The 18932-nt window shown below is 41.3% G+C and overlaps 1 protein-coding gene across 12 annotated transcripts in view; it reads right to left on the bottom strand.

The window, feature by feature from the left end:
• GREB1L (GREB1 like retinoic acid receptor coactivator) overlaps nucleotides 1–18932 on the bottom strand; it is a 296105-nt gene that overhangs the window by 180403 nt on the left and 96770 nt on the right. Inside the window, exon 1 of one of the 12 annotated variants that reach the window (XM_045377768.3) lies at nucleotides 14172–14323. The exons of the other annotated variants lie outside the window; for them this stretch is intronic. The gene's annotated coding sequence lies outside the window, so the exon portion shown is untranslated. Of the gene's footprint in view, nucleotides 1–14171; nucleotides 14324–18932 lie in introns of those variants that run through there. 12 annotated transcript variants of the gene reach the window in all.

Raw genomic sequence — 18932 nt, forward strand, 5'->3', positions numbered from 1 at the left:
CAAGGCTGCTACCAGAATCCAAGTTACCTAGTCACACAGTTTTTATTTTTTAAATAACCAAATTGGTCAGAAATCTTCCTGAAAGACAAAAACAGATGAAGGTAAAATGCTAGTTGGTTGAGTTTAAACAGAGACTTCACTTTGTTCTTTTCAGGTTCAATAATAAACAATTCTAGTGATTAGCATGAGGGGCTGGTAGATGAAACATTCTGACTCCTAAACAAAAATATTTGTGTTTTTGCAGGGTGATTAGTAAATCAGTTGCAAAATTATATGGAAAACAAGGATAATTAGAAAACCCAGAGCACAATTTCCTCCACTCTTTTGGGGGACAGATGAAAAAACAAAACAAAATCCCTGTGGCTACCTTCATTAGCAGCCAGGGTGGTGAGTCCCATTGTAAATCTCACTTATAAAGGCTCATGGCTACCTGCAGAGCCTAGGAGTACAAATCACATTAGTGAAGACACCAGATGACCAAAGGAAGCAGTGAGCGTCTGGTAAAGCTAGTAAACAAAAGGCAGCATTCCAAATAAATGCCATTGCTAGAGCCTGCATTGTAAAATGCTTGGATTTGAGAACCCTAAAGCAGATTAGCTTAAAGCAACAAAAGATTCAAATAAGATACAAAGAACTCATTTTGGCACATTAAGAAATTGTCCTCATTAGATCATCAGGTGCTTAAGTGTAATTATTACAGGAAAAAAAAAATCCCACCTAAGTTTTGTTTGAGGCAGTGAAGCCTAGAACAAGGACCTAAGGATAGTTCTTGAATACAATGTGTTCATGACCAAAATTCACGAACCAGACACAGTGGCCTTTTTCTCTTTTAATCTTCTTACCATTTTAAAGGTCTGTAATGACATTAAAATTGGTTGTAGACATCATTTCATCATTCAGTTCATGATGATGGACTGAACATCAATTCAGGCCATCAATCAGTCTGAAATTTTACAAATGCATTTAGAGACCCTATAAGCACATAGGCAAAAATGGTTCCAATAATTTAAATGCTAATACTAAAACCCTAAAGCCAAAATTGAGGTTTAATAATGAAAACCTTTCCCTATAATTTCTATTTTCAGGAAATTAATTTCTCATCATATCTCCCCAGTTTTGTTTGATTATAACAATGGCCCCTCACCACCAACAAAAGCAGTTCAGCTCCCACTTTCCCTTTGAAAGGTACTCCCATTGTTTTGTCACAGCCTAATAGGGTCATAAGCAAGGCTCCACTGACATGGAAGGAAAGACTTTACGCCTAATGGACTGGTGTCACCTGAAGCTTTCAGGCCAGGTGAACGCTTTGACTTCATTTGTGTTCAAGCAGAAAAACACTAGAAAAATTCAGTCAGTAGGAACTCCAAAATGCTTTTTGGCTTCACCACTCCTTTAGGTTAAACAATTTAATAAGTAGCCAGGTGTGGTGGCTCACATCTGTAATCCCTGTGCTTTGGGATGCTAAGGTGGGAGGATCCCTTGAGGCCAGGAGTTTGAGACCAGCCTGGGCAACATAGCAAGACCCTGTCTCTACAAAAGACTTAAACAATTATCTGGCTGTGGTGGTGCACGCCTATAGTCCCAACTACCCCGGAAGCTGAGGTGGAAAGATCCCTGTGCCTTCTGCAGTGAGCACTTGCAATCACGTTTGTTTGACAGAGGACAAGGGAAGTACAGAAATCAAGAAGCATGTAGCTGAGTCATATTTCAAGATGACTGCAGTTGAGGAGCATGGCTCCCCACCACAAACTTTCAGCTGGAGGAACCCTTGCCAGTGCTGTGGCCCCTCTTTTCTTTTCAGTTTTGTCACAAAGACAAGTGGCAGGTATCTATCCTATCAGGTCAGTGACTAGTACAAATTCTCAGATAGCTCCTTATTTGCTGACTGCAACACAGAGGGTCTCCTTCCATTTTCTCATCTACTCCTTTCCTCTCTTCTTGATAGCCAAGGCAGGACCAAAAATGGCCTATTACTGCTCTGAAAGCCAAGACAGGCAGTGGTGATCATGCTTCACTACTTCATAATCATGTAGCTTGAGGCTAGTTATCTGTAAAATGGATATAATATCTCCTACTTCATAGTGTTACAGTAAACAAGATAATGTATGTGAAGCACGTTGCATATATTAGGTACGCAACAAATGTTAACACTCCTCCTTATATAAATCCCTAACCATGGGAAGAACACACTTCTCTATACACACTTCTCTACTTTATAATATACATGAAATACTCTATAAAGTATTTCATGTATATTATTAATATCTTGGTTAGGGCCAGGCACGGTGGCTCATGCCTGTAATCCCAGCACTTTGGGAGGCCCAGGTGGGTGGATCACAAGGTCAGGAGCTCAAGACCAACTGGGCCAACATGGTGAAACCCCGTCTCTACTAAAAATACAAAAAAATTAGCTGGGTGTGGTGGCGTGTGCCTGTAATCTCAGCTACTCAGGAGGCTGAGGCAGGAGAATCACCTGAACCCAGGAGGCAGAAGTTGCAGTGAGCCGAGATTGCGCCATTGCACTCCAGCCTGGGCGACAGAGCGAGACTCCGTCTAAAAAAAAAAAAGAAAAAAGAAAAAATCTTGGTTAATCTTTATAAAATTACCACACTCATAAGTAGCCAAATACTGATACTCAAATGCATGTCCTCTGACTCCAAAACCAATGTGTTTTTTGTGGTTTTTTTGACACAGAGTCTCGCTCTGTTGCCCAGGCTGGAGTGCAATGGCGCGATCTCGGCTCACTATAAGCTCCACCTCCCAGGTTCACACCATTACCTGCCTCAGCCTCCCGAGTAGCTGGGACTACAGGCACCCACCACCACACCCAGTTAATTTGTTTTTATACTTTTAGTAGAGATGGGGTTTCACCATGTTAGCCAGGATGGTCTCGATCTCCTGACCTCGCGATCTGCCCGCCTCAGACTCCCAAAGTGCTGGGATTACAGGCGTGAGCCACCGTGCCCAGCCCATGTTTTTCTACTGTGCTGCTATGAGGAGTTTTGGTAGTGGGACCACAATTATATTCCCGTAGCATCAGATCCTGCGGGTGGGGGCGAGGAGCATGGCCTGAGCCGGGAGGGATCTTAGAAGCAAACAAAGGAAGCAAAATAGAGACACAAATAAACCCATACCACCTAGGTAGCTGCCAGAGAGGTGAGGTGGACTTTGGGTTTGTCAATAAAGTGTCCACTGTAAAAGGTAATCAGAATAAAAGTGAAAACAATTATATTGCTGTAGGTTCTAGATCTTTATAAGAATGCTATTATTTTAGGTTGCTAAAAAAAAAAAAAAAAACCTTACGAACATAATAGACCCACAAAATGTTATCTTAGTCTAAGGTTGAGAGAGATTTCCTAATTGTCATTAGACATAACCAATGTCTAAATTAACCAAAATTTTATAAACAACATCTCAGAACTGCATTGAAAGCTTTGAACACTTTGCTTCATTTAATTATTATAATGACATTATGAGATAGAGCCTTTCATTCATTACATGAGAAAACAGACTCTAAAAGGTTGAGTGACTTGTTCAAGAAAGTTAGCACTGCTAAGACTGAAACCTATGTCCTTTAAACTCTGTATCATGTGCTTTTCAGGCTAAGCCACATTAAATTCTCCATAGTCACAGAAAATATGTAAAATGGTCCACACTGTAATCAAAACTGTTAATCAAAATTCAAAGGAGAAATAACTAATGCTAGGTTGGTTAAACATGACTTTACTTACACAAATTGTGAAAATCCCTGATTATAAATATCTGAGGTCAGACTGACAGCCTAAAACTGGCTTAGAACTGAAGAAACAATATGGGATTCCTAGTTCACTCTTACATGATTCTATACAATTAAATACATTCTGACTCCACTATGTGCCTTTTAAATTTCAAATTTTCTAATATGATAAGTTTTTTTTTTAAATTTTTTTGAGATGGAGTCTGGCTCTGTCACCCGGGATGGAGTGCAGAGGCGTGATCTCGGCTCACTGCAACCTCTGCCTCCCAGGTTCAAGCATTTCTCCTGCCTCAGGCTCCTGAGTAGCTGGGATTACAGGCGCCTGCCACCGCGCCCGGAATTTTTGTATTGTTAGTAGAGACGGGGCTTCACCATGTTGACCAGACTGGTCTTGAACTCCTGACCTCAGGTGATCCGCCCACCTTGGCCTCCCAAAGTGCTAGGATTACAGGTGTGAGCCACTGTGCCCGGCCTAATAAGGTAAGTTTAAAACCTAACTCAGACTGATACTTTTTGATCCACGGATATGATCCTCACTCTCCTTTATAACATTTCATTTTATTACCTGCCTTGGGAAAGTCTTTGTTGAGAAGTAAAATATAACGAACCTCCTAAAGGAGTTGAGATATGTGGGCTGGCGGCTTAAGTTGAAAAACAACTTATTTTTATTTGGGGGTAAAACGTGAAGAAATGCAGGAGAATCCTAGGAAGAAACAGCATGGAGAAACAAGTGATCATAGTTGTGGATGAAGACAACCAACAGACAAGTGAGGTGGAGTGGGTCAGCCCTGGGGCCTGGTGCCTAGAGATAGGTTCTGAAAGTCATTTTGCCGGTCTGACAGTGATGGTGGTGGTATAAAGTGCTGAATGATAAACTGGAGTTATAGCAAGGAAGAACAGAACAGATATTTCCATTTGTTTCAGCAACAGGTACAGCATGGGCTATATTTGATCTGAATATAACAAAATAGAAAATCTCTTTGGAATTACTACTGATTTTCCCTGATGAGACTGTGTGGCCAATGAAACACCCATTACATTCAGTATTTTAGATCAGTATTTCTCACAAAATCTAGCTCAAGGACTGCATCAGCATCACCTGAGGAACACTGTTGCCATGCAGAGCTCTTATTCCCTCTCAGAGATTCATGAGTCAGTGGGTCTAGGAAAGGACTCAGGAGTTTGCATTTTGAACACCCCAGAAAGGTTGATGGATTTAGCAAATAGGAAGCCCTAAGTTTGATTCTATGACATTAGAGTTTGAAAAACCACTTATTTGGATTAAGAGAGAGATCAAAATTGTGTATAATTATTAAATGGGATGCTTATTTGTAAGGATTAACCAAACATATTAAAAAGAAAGGAGAAAAAAGGTAAAGAATTTTTAAAAAGACCTCTCACTGTCTGACTTTAGGACTAGATAGTTGACTGCTCTGTGCTTCCATCTCCTCCTTCAGAAAATAGAAACAAATCAGTTATGGTGCCTCCTAAGCCCCTTGCCATTCTATGGTTCTGTTCACAAAGTGCTCAGAATTCCTCAAGAAGGGTGCTTACAAGCACCAGAGAGTTTCGAAAGGCCATTTTGCCATGACAGCAGCAACTTGGTCCTGGGATGGGCATCACGACCACTCTCCACCACTTCTTGGATGCCTGTAGCATTTGACCTTTACCTTTTCCTCTCAGGCTAGCACTATCATGGAACAAGAATAGTAAACACAATTAAACAGTGTTTATCAACTAGGCTCTTTATTAATAAAATCTAAACAAACAAACAAACAACAACAAAAAAAAAACCAAGCAATTAAAACACTAAAAACAAATGGCAAAAGAATCCCAACAGCTTCATGAGAAATAAAACCTCACAAAATCACTGAGATTCAACAGTATGCTTAGGATCTGAAGAAAAAGGGATTCCTCCAAGTTTTATATTCTACTTTTTCTTCTAAAATGGCTTTTAACCAAGTTTTCAATAATCATCGCTGGATCCTGGATTACATGAAGGGTACGTGTTCCCAAAGAACACTGTGGAATGTTCAACTATGTAATAAGAGATATCAAGTCTGTGGAATTTTGAGGTGTTAAGGAGGCTGCAAATGATACTTGACACCCTCATTTCATGGAAAAGTTAAGCAGTAAAATCACATTATTGAATACCAATTACTGAAGTATTTCACTAGAGAAGGATAAACCAGAAAGGAGAAGAGTTCTGATAAAGTGGTCCGGAAGCATAAAGGCTGGAGGCGGGTAGGGAGGGTACAGAAAGATGCACAGGGAGTCTGCAAAGATAAATTCTGACCACTAGCAGTACTCTGGTGGTAAGCAAATGCCAGTGTGCCTGAGAAATCATGGTGCTGCTGCCTGCAGCATCCTGCTCTGGCTTGCGAAAGTCAGTGTACGCCAGAAAGGGACATAGATCACTGTATAAGCTGAAAATTAGTCCCATTAAGTAGAGCACATGCAAAAGAATAAATATAATCTGACTCCATATAAGGGGGACCCGGCAGAATTTGTGTGCTTATTCAAAGTTCCCTTGCAGCATTACTGTCATAAGGTCCTGTTGCTTTACTACTAACAGGTATGCGGGCAGCTGGGGTGAATGTCATCCCATGTAATTCCCAATGCTGAGGGATTTATTTTGCTTATTGCTATATAATAATGCTATTAGATTACTGGTAAAGCAATCAGGGTCTCTCCCTATGGCAGCTACACAAGTCACTTCATGGAAGGAAGGGAGACACCTGGTTCACATGGCCAAGCGCAGCAAAGGGAGCATGTGAACTTTCAACAGAAGAGGAAGCTTTCTACCAGATGTGAAGAAGTTTATTTTTCCATTTAGCTTGTTTATTTAAGTAAGAGGGAAGAAGAGGGTGGTTGCTTCCCATTCCATACTACTCAGGGGATGGCTTTTCTTTTTTTCTTTACAAATGAACAGAGTTGGCTATTAGAGTTTCCAGTGGGATCTGGAAAGGTACCAAACCACTAGTGATTACCTTTCACCTGTAGCTAGTTTAACCTTTGAAACCTGCCACTAACAGAGGAGACCAAGATGAAACGTCAGTGCAGCCTTGCTCATCTAGCAACCTCTCACTGAAAGAATGAAGAATGATTTAGGGAGGGAATTATTTTAAGAAATGCAAAACACATTATAGAGGCTATAATCAAGGCCTTCATAAGATTAGTTTAAACGCCCAACAGCTGAGAAACTCTCAAGTCTTAAGTTAATTTTCCTTTTAATCATTGTGTATGAGAAGCAGTGTGATAGATCTTTTACATGTAAAACAAAATAGCCCAAAAAAACATCTTTTGTCCTTGAGTCACCTACCTTCTCACATTAATTTGGTCTTACAAACCATTTGTTTTTGGAATGAAGACCTTCTTGATATACATCCAAAGATACACATGATCTTTTTCACAAATTGTTTTAACATTCTTCTTAATGCTAAAGGTATGATATGCTATTAATAAATAATACAAAAAAACCCACAAAACAATCATGGGCATTTTGATCGTGTATCCATACTCAAAAAGGCTAGGCTCCAAAGTATTAAATGGCCTTTTCCTATTATACAGTCATTTAAAAAATGCTTACCATCTCCTCTTTTCCCATAATAACCTGCTGTCCTGCTTATTACAGGGAAAGAGAGAACACCATCACTAAGATTAATGGAGCATCACTAAAATATGTTAGGTACAAATGACCCACTTTTATGTACTGCCAGAACAACTTAGCAAGGGTTTAGGAAGGAGAAAACCCAAAGTTCTTTTCCATTGAATTCATACAGCTAGTGGGGGGATAAATTGATTGTTCTCTTTTAATGGCAGGCTCACAAAGACAAAGAGAGAAACATTTTCTGTAACTGGCTATATTTTTTATTAATTAATAAACTTTTATCTTCAAATGTTCTATGTCATCAAGGTGAATTACCTCCAGTTTTAATTAAAGCCTCTCAAAGGTTAACTCATCCTGCTAAAAGAGAACACAAAAGGATAATAATGGGGCAATTTTTTTTTTTTTTGAGACGGGGTCATACTCTGTCACCAAAAGGGAGTGCAGTGGTGTGATCTCAGCCCACTGCAACCTCCACCTCCTGGGTTCAAGCGATTCTCCTGCCTCAGCCTCCTGAGTAGCTGGGAGTACAGGCGCGTGCCACTACGCCCGGCTAATTTTTTTTTTTTTTTTTTTAAACAGAGATGGGGTTTCACTGTGTTAGCCAGGATGGTCTCGATCTCCTGACCTTGTGATCAATAATGGGGCGATTTTTTAATCCAGCAAGACAAAATGTAACAGAATCATCAATTCCCTCTTCACAAAGGAAGGAGAAAACTTTTTTGGACTTTTATTTTCCTGGAACTATTTCTTAAACACTTTGTATGTTTCATGAGAATCATCACTTTAATTTATCATCTTCAAAAAACTCAAACTGGATATGGAACTGATAATAAAGTTTAGATCCTGCTCAAAACTCAATAATTCTAAATTTTGAACCTAAATCTATTTACCAGGTACTGATAACAAGTATGAATTAAAATAAGACTCACTCACTTGGTCATGGCTACAAAGTCTCACAAAAATCTGAATCTGACCCTACAATTACTATAGTTACTGCAAAACTTACAATTACTAACATTAGCTAATATTTAAGGCACATTTTAATGATTCTGTCTTGAGGAATGTAATAGTTCATTTTTATTTAAAACCAAGGTGTGACTACCATTTCACAACAGCAATGTTGGGGCCCTAGGAAAGGTAGGGAAGAAGTAACTAAAGTGGTACAGTCACAAGAAATTTAATTTTTTTTGTTTAGGCAAGGTCTTCATCAGTCAGTCACCCAGGCTGGAGTACAATGGCACAGCCATGACTGACTTCAGCCCCAACCTCCCCGACTCAAGCAATCCTCCCGTCTTAGTCTCCCAAGTAGCTGGGACTACAGGTACGTGCCATCACTTCCAGCTAATTTTTAAATTTTTTGTAGAGATGGGGTCTTGCTATGTGGCCCAGGCTGCTTTTGAACTCCTGCCCTCAAGCAATCCTCCCACCTCAGCCTCCCAAAGTGTTGGGATTACAGGGGTGAGCCACCGAACCCAGACTAGAAATCTATTCTTTTTTTTTTTTTTTCTTTTTTTGAGACAGAGTTTTACTCTTGTCCCCCAGGCTAGAGTACGATGGCACGATCTCAGCTCACTGCAGCCTCCACCTCCCGGGTTCAAGAAATTCTCCTGCCTCAGCCCCCCAAGTAGCTGGGATTACAGGCGCCTGCCACCACATCCAGCTAATTTTTGTATTTTTTGTAGAGATGGGGTTTCACCATGTTGGCCAGGCTGGTCTCGAACTCCCAACCTCAGGTGATCTGCCCACCTTGGCCTCCCAAAATGCTGGGATTACAGGCGTGAGCCACCATGCCCAGCCTTAGAAACCTATTATTAAGTCTCTGATATAAAACTATTGCCCTGATGATATATTTACAGAGTAAGCTAATACATTATGCATCATATAAATATTGTATCACTATCACTATACAATAAATAGTTAATAAATGAACCCAGTTATATGTGCATGCATGAGAGTATGTATATGTGTGTGCACAGTAATACCCCCTTCCAGACACCAGACTTCTGGGAAACCTCTACTACCTAGCCTAGAACCAGTTAGATACCCAGAAATAAGAGAGACTGTGTGTGTGTGTGTGTGTGTGTGTGTGTGTGTGTGTGTGTGTGTGTGTGTGTTGAGATAGGGTCTCTGTCATCCAGGCTGAAGTGCAGTGGTGTAATCATGGCTCACTGCAGTCAGTCTCAACCTCCTGGGCTTAAGTGATCCTCCTACTTCAGCCTCCTAAGCAGGTGGGACTACAGGTATATGTCATCACACTCAGCTAATTTTCTAACTTTCTGTAGAGACAGGGTCTCACTATGTTGCCCAGGATGGTCTCGAACTCCTAGGCTCAAGTGATCCTACTGCCTCAGCCTTCCAAAGTGCTGGGATTACAGGTGTTGAGCCACTGCACCTGGTCAAAAATAAATTTTTACAGTGGTAGGCCAGGCGTGGTGGCTCCGCCTGTAATCCCAACACTTTGGGAGGGCAAGGCAAGTAGATCACTTGAGGTCAGGAGTTCAAGATCAGCCTGGGCAACATGGTGAAACCCCATCTCTACTAAAAAAATAAAAATTAGTTGGGCATGGTGATAGGCACCTGAGAGGCTACTTGAGAGGCTGAGGCTGGGGAATCCTTAAACCCAGGAAGTGGAGGTTGCAGTGAGCCAAGATTGTGCTACTGCACTCTAGCCTGGGCAACAGAGCCAGACTCCATCACAATTGTTTGTTTTTTTTTTTAAGCGTGGAATAAGAAAATAAACGGAACTGATTTGTTTTGTAGGTACAGGCTTATCCTCAGGTATAAAGCAAAATAGCCATTTACCAGCAACATGATACACACATTCTAGGGAGAAGAGATAACTCACCTGAAGGGAAGAGACCACATTTGTATAAAAAATGATGTAAAAATAAAAATGAGGCTGCTCAGGCCACTTAGCATACAGACAAATAACCCTGGCTATGCTTCAACAGTCCCTGAGGATAACATTGTATTTCAATGTAGTACAACAGCAGAGCTTCATATTTATGACCCTGGGTCAGTTAATGTGCATTATTTAAAAGGCAGAGTATTAACTAATGAATTTTAGGAAGATTTTTCATTGAAATCTTTTTTGTTGTTTGTTTTAAGTTTTGAAGTTTCAGTTATCTGGAAAATAAAGTTACTTGGAACAACTTTACTATTCTTATGTTCCATGAAATATATTGAGTCTCTAACTTTCAAAGGTTTTTCAGAATACCAATTTGTTTTGTTCAGAGTGGCTATGAAGAATGTAAATATGTTAAATATTATTACTATTTACAACTAAATTAAATCATACAATTAAGAGTTAAATTTTTAAAAGATACCTTTTCAGATTATAGAATGCATTGCCTTGTTAAAAACTGTGTTTATTAATCTTCTGTACAATTTTTTGGTTGTACTGCCTGTATCTTCTCTGCCATACCACTACAACAAGAAGCTGTTCCTGGTTTGTAATAAGTTATCACCTACATTATTATGTCATTTTTAAAGCTGATATACAAGCTCAGGTATTAAGGTTTCTGAAGATCTGTATGAGGAACAGGAGGAGGAGTTTCTTGAAACAAAAATTCCAGATTCATTCATTACTCCTTGAATGTCATGGATGTAATCCAAGGGTCTCAGAGGATTCTTAGAAGACAACAGAATAAGAAGATTTCAGAGCAGCTGAAATCTTTAACTCTCTTTCTTTGAAAATCTTCTGTCACAAGTCAGAAGGATAATGTCTCTTTTTACCCAATGAGAAAGCTGTTCTCACACGAGCATAATTAATCTTCTGACACCACGACAAAGAAATTCCTTAAAGGGATTTCTCCGATTTCCTCTCAAGACAGAAGATTGTCTTTATCCATCATCTGTTCTTCCTGATCCCTTCTTTCTGAATATCCACATCAGCAGAATTGTCCATCAGAGGAGACAGCAGGAGGGAACTCTCTGCATGACTGATAGGGCCCCAATGCTCTGCAGGCCTATTTAAGTGCAAGCATCTATTGTTGCAAACTTACTTTACAGCAGTTAAACAAATATAATAGTCACCAATTCAACCATTGTGTAGCTCAGACTTGACTAAAACTAGTAAGTGAAGTTTGCTAATGACAAGGCACTGATTTTGAAGCCAGAAAAAAACTCAGCAGATGAAATAGCCTGATGTCTATTTATAAAAAAGAAATTCTCAAAACTATGAAACAGTATATGTATATTAGAAAGTATTATAACCTATACTGTATGCAGATGGACATTGCCATTAAAAAGCAAGAAAAATCTAATACTTGTATAATATTGTGATTTTTAAAAATTCTGACACTCAATGCTTCTTACCTCCATTAAGGCTATCTACGTTGGGAGGAAGTGGGGAGTTGGGATGGCATATGTTACCATCCAAAAAAAAAATTAGGTATGTCAAGGAAGAAAGTTTGCTTCTGACACTCCCTTAAAAATTTTTTTTCAGACTCATTCTAGTAAAGTTTTTTCAAAGAGAGATTTAGGTATGTCTGTGTGTTCTTACCTCCATCTGTGGAAGAAAACCAAAGGCTATTTGGGACTTCCTGTGAGTATCTGCCACTTCCGTGGGTGGGACTAATGTATCAGAGCAGTATAGGTCAGTTTCAAGTGGAGGAGCAAAACATGCAGGGCAAAGGTCCAATCCACAGAAAATGCAAGCTATGCTCCACATTCAAAGCAATCAACACGAAATGGAAACAGATCCAGAGATTTCTAAGTGGTGGTAAGAGCGCACCCAATATCAACAGCAGAGGTTACAGCATACTCGGTGTTCTTTACAGATGCTGCCAAGGGAGGCCACTTGAGGCCAGTTACCAGGATACACGGACACCATGCATTCTGTCTGTACCACAGTGACCCTGAATACTCAGTTCTGGACGCACCCTGTGAAAATATTTGTTTATCCTTCCCAATTCCCAAATAATGAGGCCAGCCCTCACGAGCCAGGGCTGCAGCTCATCAGTGCTGCCCTTGGCATGATTAGGACAGACTGCCACTGCCTGGCCCCACTCTGGGGCTTCTTCTCCAGCTGACCTGCCTGCCCAGCCAACAGAGCAACTGACAGCTGACCCACAGCCAGGACCCACATGTTCTATAAGAACTGGCTTAATTATGGTTTTTCTTCAATTACAAAGTTAAATTCAGGATTGATGACCCCTTTGAAGACCTAGGGAAAAAGAGTTAAACCCAAGATAAAGACCTAAGGAAAAACAACAACAACAACAACAACAACAAAACCATTGTGGGTAAAGAGGAGTGCCAAGAAATTTGAATGTAGGATATACCCCAGAATTTGAATACGGAGAATCTGGAAATCAAGAAAGAGTGAGCTGGTAGTGAAAGTAACACAGGAAAGGAGGCTAGATGGGAAATGCATGCAGCAGCCCAGAGGGAACTCCAAAGGACCAGAAATTAACAGGATTGTGAGGGTTGTTTTGGAGAAGGGGGACCAAACCTCATTGTTTTTGTTTACCTATTTTGCATCATAAGGCATCTTGTCAAGGAGACCAATAAACATTTACTAATGGTTAGAATGAAACTTGAGCAATAGGCTATTAATGCTGTTCAAAGCCAGGTGTGTAAGACCCAGGAAAATGTCAGGAAAGTCTTCATTGGACACTCTGGGTGGAAAAGCAATCAAGTCCTTGAGATTAAGTCCAAGTTCAAAGGAAGTATCTTTTTGCCCACAACTATCCTTGGAGTTAAGTCATTTGTGAAGGGGAAAAAAAAAATACCACTGCTCACAAAAAATCTCAGGGAAAAGCAAACATTTCATTATTATGCCCTTCAGAGATATCTTTGTAAGACAAGGGTCAATGGTAATATGGCCCACTACATTTTTTTTTTAAAGACAGAGTCTCAACTCTGTCACTCAGGCTGGAGTGCAGTGGCCTGATCTCCACTCATTGCAACCTCCACCTCCCAGGCTCAAGCCATTCTCGTGCCTCAGCCTCCCAAGTGACTGGGATTACAGGCACGCACCACCATGCCCAGCTAATTTTTGTATTTTCAGTAGAGATGAGGGTGTCACCATATTGGCCAGGCTGGTCTCAAACTCCTGGCCTCAAGCAATCTGCCCGCCTCAGCCGCTCAAAGTGCTGGGATTACAAGGCGTGAGCCACCGAGCCTGGCCTCCATTACAATATTTTAAGACTAATTGTGCTTACAGCAATGACTCTGGATTAAGGCATATGCTGACTGGATCCCAGCTCCCCCACATTTCAAGGGTGTGTGTGATTCAGTCTCTCTTTGCCTCAGTTAACTCATCTGTAAAGTGGGGATAATAATAATGGTGCCTACCATTCACAAGGTGCTTTTAACAATTAAATACAAATTCTGACATCTGGCAAACAGTACATAATAAGTGATTATTATACATTTCCTGTTGTCCTCTTTCCCCCTCATTCATACAACCCTCTAAGTGGACACGTCCAGTTCTATTTCTGGGAGTTCATCTTGAGACACATACACACACACGCACACATACACACATATGCACATACACACACACACACATATGCACATATCAGATGCATAAGCATTCAGTGCTGAGAAAGGAGCAGGCCCAACAGATTGAGCCAAATAAACACTCCTGAGCAAGTGAGAGAATAGAATGAAGTTAAGCAGAACAAGCAAAGAAGATCAGGGCAGGCCAGGGTGACATGAGGGCTGGACCCAATTTCTCAGGACTCCATTTGAACTACTGCAGACTGTGCCTCATTCTGCTTCATACAGTTCAGCTGGACCACCCAGTTTCCTGGTTGTCTTGGCACTGTTTTCAGGTTGGGGTCTTACTGCGATAGACAAAGCATATCCTGTACTCACTTTTATTTCACTCAATTCAATGCACTGGGACAGATGCTGAGGATACACACATGAACAAGACTACACCATCCGGAAGTTCACAGCTCAGACAATTCCACCCAGTGTGATTAGGGCTCTCACAGAGGAGCACACACGGTGCTTAAACATCCTGGGGAGAGGGGGAATGGCACTGAATCAGGACTTCAAAGATGACCAGGAGTTCATATGACAGAGAAAGGGTGAAGTTGAAGACATTCCTCATAAAGAAACAGGCAGACGTAGGTGTTGCTTTGTGTGGGTCCTGAAGTTAGGCTAGAGAGTGGAGCTAGGTTAAGAAAGGTTGGGGTTGGCAGGGCGCGGTTGCTCACGCTTGTAATTCCAGCACTTTGGGAGGCCGAGGCGGGCGGATCACGAGTTCAGGAGATCGAGACCATCCTGGCTAACACGGTGAAATCCCGTCTCTACTAAAACACAAAATAATTAGCCGGGCGAGGTGGCGGGCGCCTGTAGTCCCAGCTACTCCAGAGGCTGAGGCAGGGAGAATGGCGTAAACCCGGGAGGCGGAGCTTGCAGTGAGCCGAGATCGCGCCACTGCACTCCAGCCTGGGCGACAGAGAGAGACTCCGCCTTTAAAAAAAAGAAAAAAGAAAAAAAGAAAGAAAGGTTGGGATTGGCTGGGCGCCGTGGCTCACGCCTGTAATCCCAGCACTTTGGGAGGCTGAGACGGGCGGATCACGAGGTCAGGAGATGAAGAGCATTCTGGCTAACACGGTGAAACCCCATCTCCACTAAAAATACAAAAAAAAAATAATAATAATAATTAGCCGGGCGAGGTGGCGGCGCCAGTATTCCCAGCTACTCAGGAGGCTGAGGCAGGAGAATGGCGGGAACCCGGGAGGCGGAGCTTGCAGTGAGCCGAGATCGCGCCACTGCACTCCAGCCTGGGCGACAGAGAGAGACTCCGCCTCAAAAAAAAAGAAAAAAGAAAAAAAGAAAGGAAGGTTGGGATTGGCTGGGCGCCGTGGCTCACGCCTGTAATCCCAGCACTTTGGGAGGCTGAGACGGGCGGATCACGAGGTCAGGAGATGAAGACCATTCTGGCTAACACGGTGAAACCCCGTCTCTACTAAAAATACAAAAAAATAAAAAAATAAATAATTAGCCGGGCGAGGTGGCGGCGCCAGTATTCCCAGCTACTCAGGAGGCTGAGGCAGGAGAATGGCGGGAACCCGAGAGGCGGAGCTTGCAGTGAGCCGAGATCGACTGCGCTCCAGAGCCAGTCTCCGTCCCCACCCCACCTCCCCCACCGCCGCCAAAAAAAAATAATAATAATAAATAAATAAAAAGAAATGTTGGGGCTTTCTTCCTCTTTTTAAAAAACAAAAAAAACCCAAAAAACAGATAAATGGGAGTCCTTGAAGACTGTACTCAAAAGAAAGGTGTGATCAAATGTGCTTTTCAAAAAGATTATTCACTGGAGATAATTCAAAAAGATAATTCAAAGATAAAAATGGAAGGCACCCGAAAGTGGGAACAGGAAGAGGAACAGTCCAAAAGTAGGGAGCCCGGTAGGGAGATGACTACAATGGTCTAGAGGAGAGATGAGGGGGGACTGGCAAGGACAGTGGAGCTGAGATGTCATTTATTTAAGGCAGAGGTTAGTGACCTAACAGGTCTGGGACATGAGGAAGGGAGGGAAGCCTAGGATAACTGGGAAGTTTCTAGTTTGAGGACTTCAGCAAATGTCATCCCATTAATTTGGATGGGAGTGTTGCCCTTTGTATGTGTGTGAGTGGAATATGCATCATGACATGCCTGAGGGCCTTTTTGTTTACCTTGTGTTATTAACATCTGGACTCCCCAGGAGGGAATTCAAGAACAGACTGGAACCTTAGGAAAATAACATTTTAAAATTTGTAATAAGCTGTCCTTTTACTTCTTCTTTTCCAAAGGAATCCTATGACACACACTATTGATTGTAATTTTTAACAGCTGCCCCAGAAATTCAAGGTTTCATGGTTTATTTCATAAACGGAATGTCTCAATGGATTTTGTGGCTAGACCAATCTTTAAGCCTGAGACAGCCAGGTGAAAAAACCAACAACAACAAAAGAAGAGCAGATATCTACCAAAAGGCTTTATGTGCCAAATGGGAAATGAGAGCAAGTTTAGGGAAAAAGGAGGAAGGAACAACAGGCTGGTTAATACTTCTATTTAACTGCTCGGGAAGTTTCTAAATGGGAAAAACTTGTTTAATGATGGGTTTAATAGACAGAGGTCCAGGTCAGAGAACTTGCCAGAAGACAGCAGCAGTCTTATTCTCATGTTATTGTTTTACATGTATCTATTATATCAGGTTAAAAATGATTTGTATTAACAATGAACTAAAGTATTACAAATGTAAACAGAACTAATATGATGCTTTAGTGAAAAGCAACTTGGTTTATTCACTAAACAACACGATTATCCAACAGGGTCACTTTTATAAAAAGAATATAAAATTACTGCTGAGAGTCAGGGAGGACTGTAGAGAGGATGCCTGGGGCCCCAGCGACCGGCTATCGGTGTCTGTAGGAATGTTGGGGAGCAAAAGACAGAAAAAGCCTGGGTCCCTGACACCATCTTGGGCCTAGAGTGCCTCCCTTGGGACTTCCTAAAAGAGAGAAATAAATTCTATTTTATTTAATCTACTATTTCTTAGCTCTTTGTCACTTATTGCCAAACCTAATCCTAACAAAATCTATTCCTTTTAACAATTTTTCTATATGAACTTTTTTTTGTTTTTGCATATGTGTGTGTAATTTCTTGCAAAAATGTATCATACACAGTTCTTTTTTCATGTATCAATTTATATTTTCATATGCTAAAAACAACTATGAAAGAACCTTTGAAGACTTTGTTTGAATCCTACAATATAAAAGTACCATAACTTATTAACCAATTCCCTGCTTGGGGACATTTAGTAAGTAGTTTTATTTAGACTTTCCTAATTTATTATATATATTATGTCAAGTTTAGACACAATTTTAGTTTTTGAGCTTCCTAATGACACCAAAGTCTCTTTGGTAGAAAAATCCCAAGTCTTATCTATTTCTGTGCAATTAGGCTAGGGAATTTGTCACAGAGATTATAAAGTGTTTTTGTGGATGTGAACCCTGTAGTCTGGGACATGGGAATTTTTTTTTTTTTTTTTTTTTTTTTGAGACAAGGTCTTACTCTGTCACCCAGGCTGGAGGGCAGTGGCATAATCCACGGCTCACTGCAGCCTCAACCTCTAGACTCAAGTGATCCCCCCACCTCAGCTCTCTGAGTAGCTGGGACTATAGGCATGTACTACCTCACCCAGCTAATTTTTTACTTTTGTAGAGACGGGGTCTCCCTCTGTTGCCCAGGTTTGTCTCAAACTCCTGGGTCCAAGTGATACTCTTGCCTCAGCCTCCCAAAGTGCTGGGATTACATATGTGAGCTATTGCACCAGGCCCTAATTTATTATAATTTACTAGATGACATAAAAAATTATATAGCTGTACTTTCACAACAAGTCAGCATGACCATATTCTCTGCCATATAGTGTTGAGCAGTGTGGCCATTATTTCATTCAGTTCAATTTCTGTTGGATTCAAGCATAGAAGAGATGTACAAGGAAAAATGTAGCAGATATTTGGTTATTTGTCTCCCAAAGGTGGAGAAGAATTGTAGATAATGCTGCTAATCTGGATCAACTTATTATAACTAACATTTTACCTAAAAGCTTCAGACTAGAAGGTTCACATCCACAAAAACACTCTCTTTATAATCTCTAAGACAGGCCGGGCACGGTGGCTCAAGCCTGTAATCCCAGCACTTTGGGAGGCGAGACGGGTGGATCACGAGGTCAGGAGATCGAGACCATCCTGGCTAACACGGTGAAACCCCGTCTCTACTAAGAAATACAAAAAACTAGCCGGGCGAGGTGGCGGGCGCCTGTAGTCCCAGCTACTTGGGAGGCTGAGGCCGGAGAATGGCGTGAACCCGGGAGGCGGAGCTTGCAGTGAGCTGAGATCCGGCCACTGCACTCCAGCCTGGGCTACAGAGTGAGACTCCGTCTCAAAAAAAAAAAAAAAAAAAAAAAAAAAATCTCTAAGACAAATTCCCTAGCCTAATTGGACAGAAATAGATAAGACTTGGGATTTATCTACCAAAGAGACTTTGGTGTCATTAGGAAGTTCAAAAACTAAAATTATGTCCAAATTTGAAATAAAATAAGGAAAAGATCAATAAAACAGACTTCTACCAGTAGTTTTATTTAAAACCTTTCTCAAATTCCAGCGTCTTGAGAGTAATGAAACGCAATCCTGGGTATTAAATTACCAGAATCTACACCCATGCCATACAGAACTGCTTCTGAGGACTGTGACTCCAGGACCAGCACGAGTCCTCATATGCAGCAATTAACTTATGATAAATATGGTTTCCTTTCAGAGCAGAAAAGTAGAGTAATTCTCCTTAGAAGCATTTTTTTTTTTTTTTTTTTTTTTTTTTGAGACGGAGTCTCGCTCTGTAACCCAGGCTGGAGTGCAGTGGCATAATCTCGGCTCACTGCAAGTTCTGCCTCCCGGGTTCAAGTTGTTCTCCTGCCTCAGCCTCCCCAGCAGCTAGGACTACAGGTGCCCGCCACTACGCCCGGCTAATTTGTTGTATTTTTAGTAGAGATGGGGTTTCACCACGTTAGCCAGGATGGCCTCGATCTCCTGACCTTGTGATCCACCTGCCTAGACCTCCCAAAGTGCTGGGATTACAGTC

Source organism: Macaca fascicularis, chromosome 18 (genome assembly GCF_037993035.2).
Source record: "Macaca fascicularis isolate 582-1 chromosome 18, T2T-MFA8v1.1".
Classification (NCBI taxonomy): Eukaryota; Metazoa; Chordata; class Mammalia; order Primates; family Cercopithecidae; genus Macaca; species Macaca fascicularis.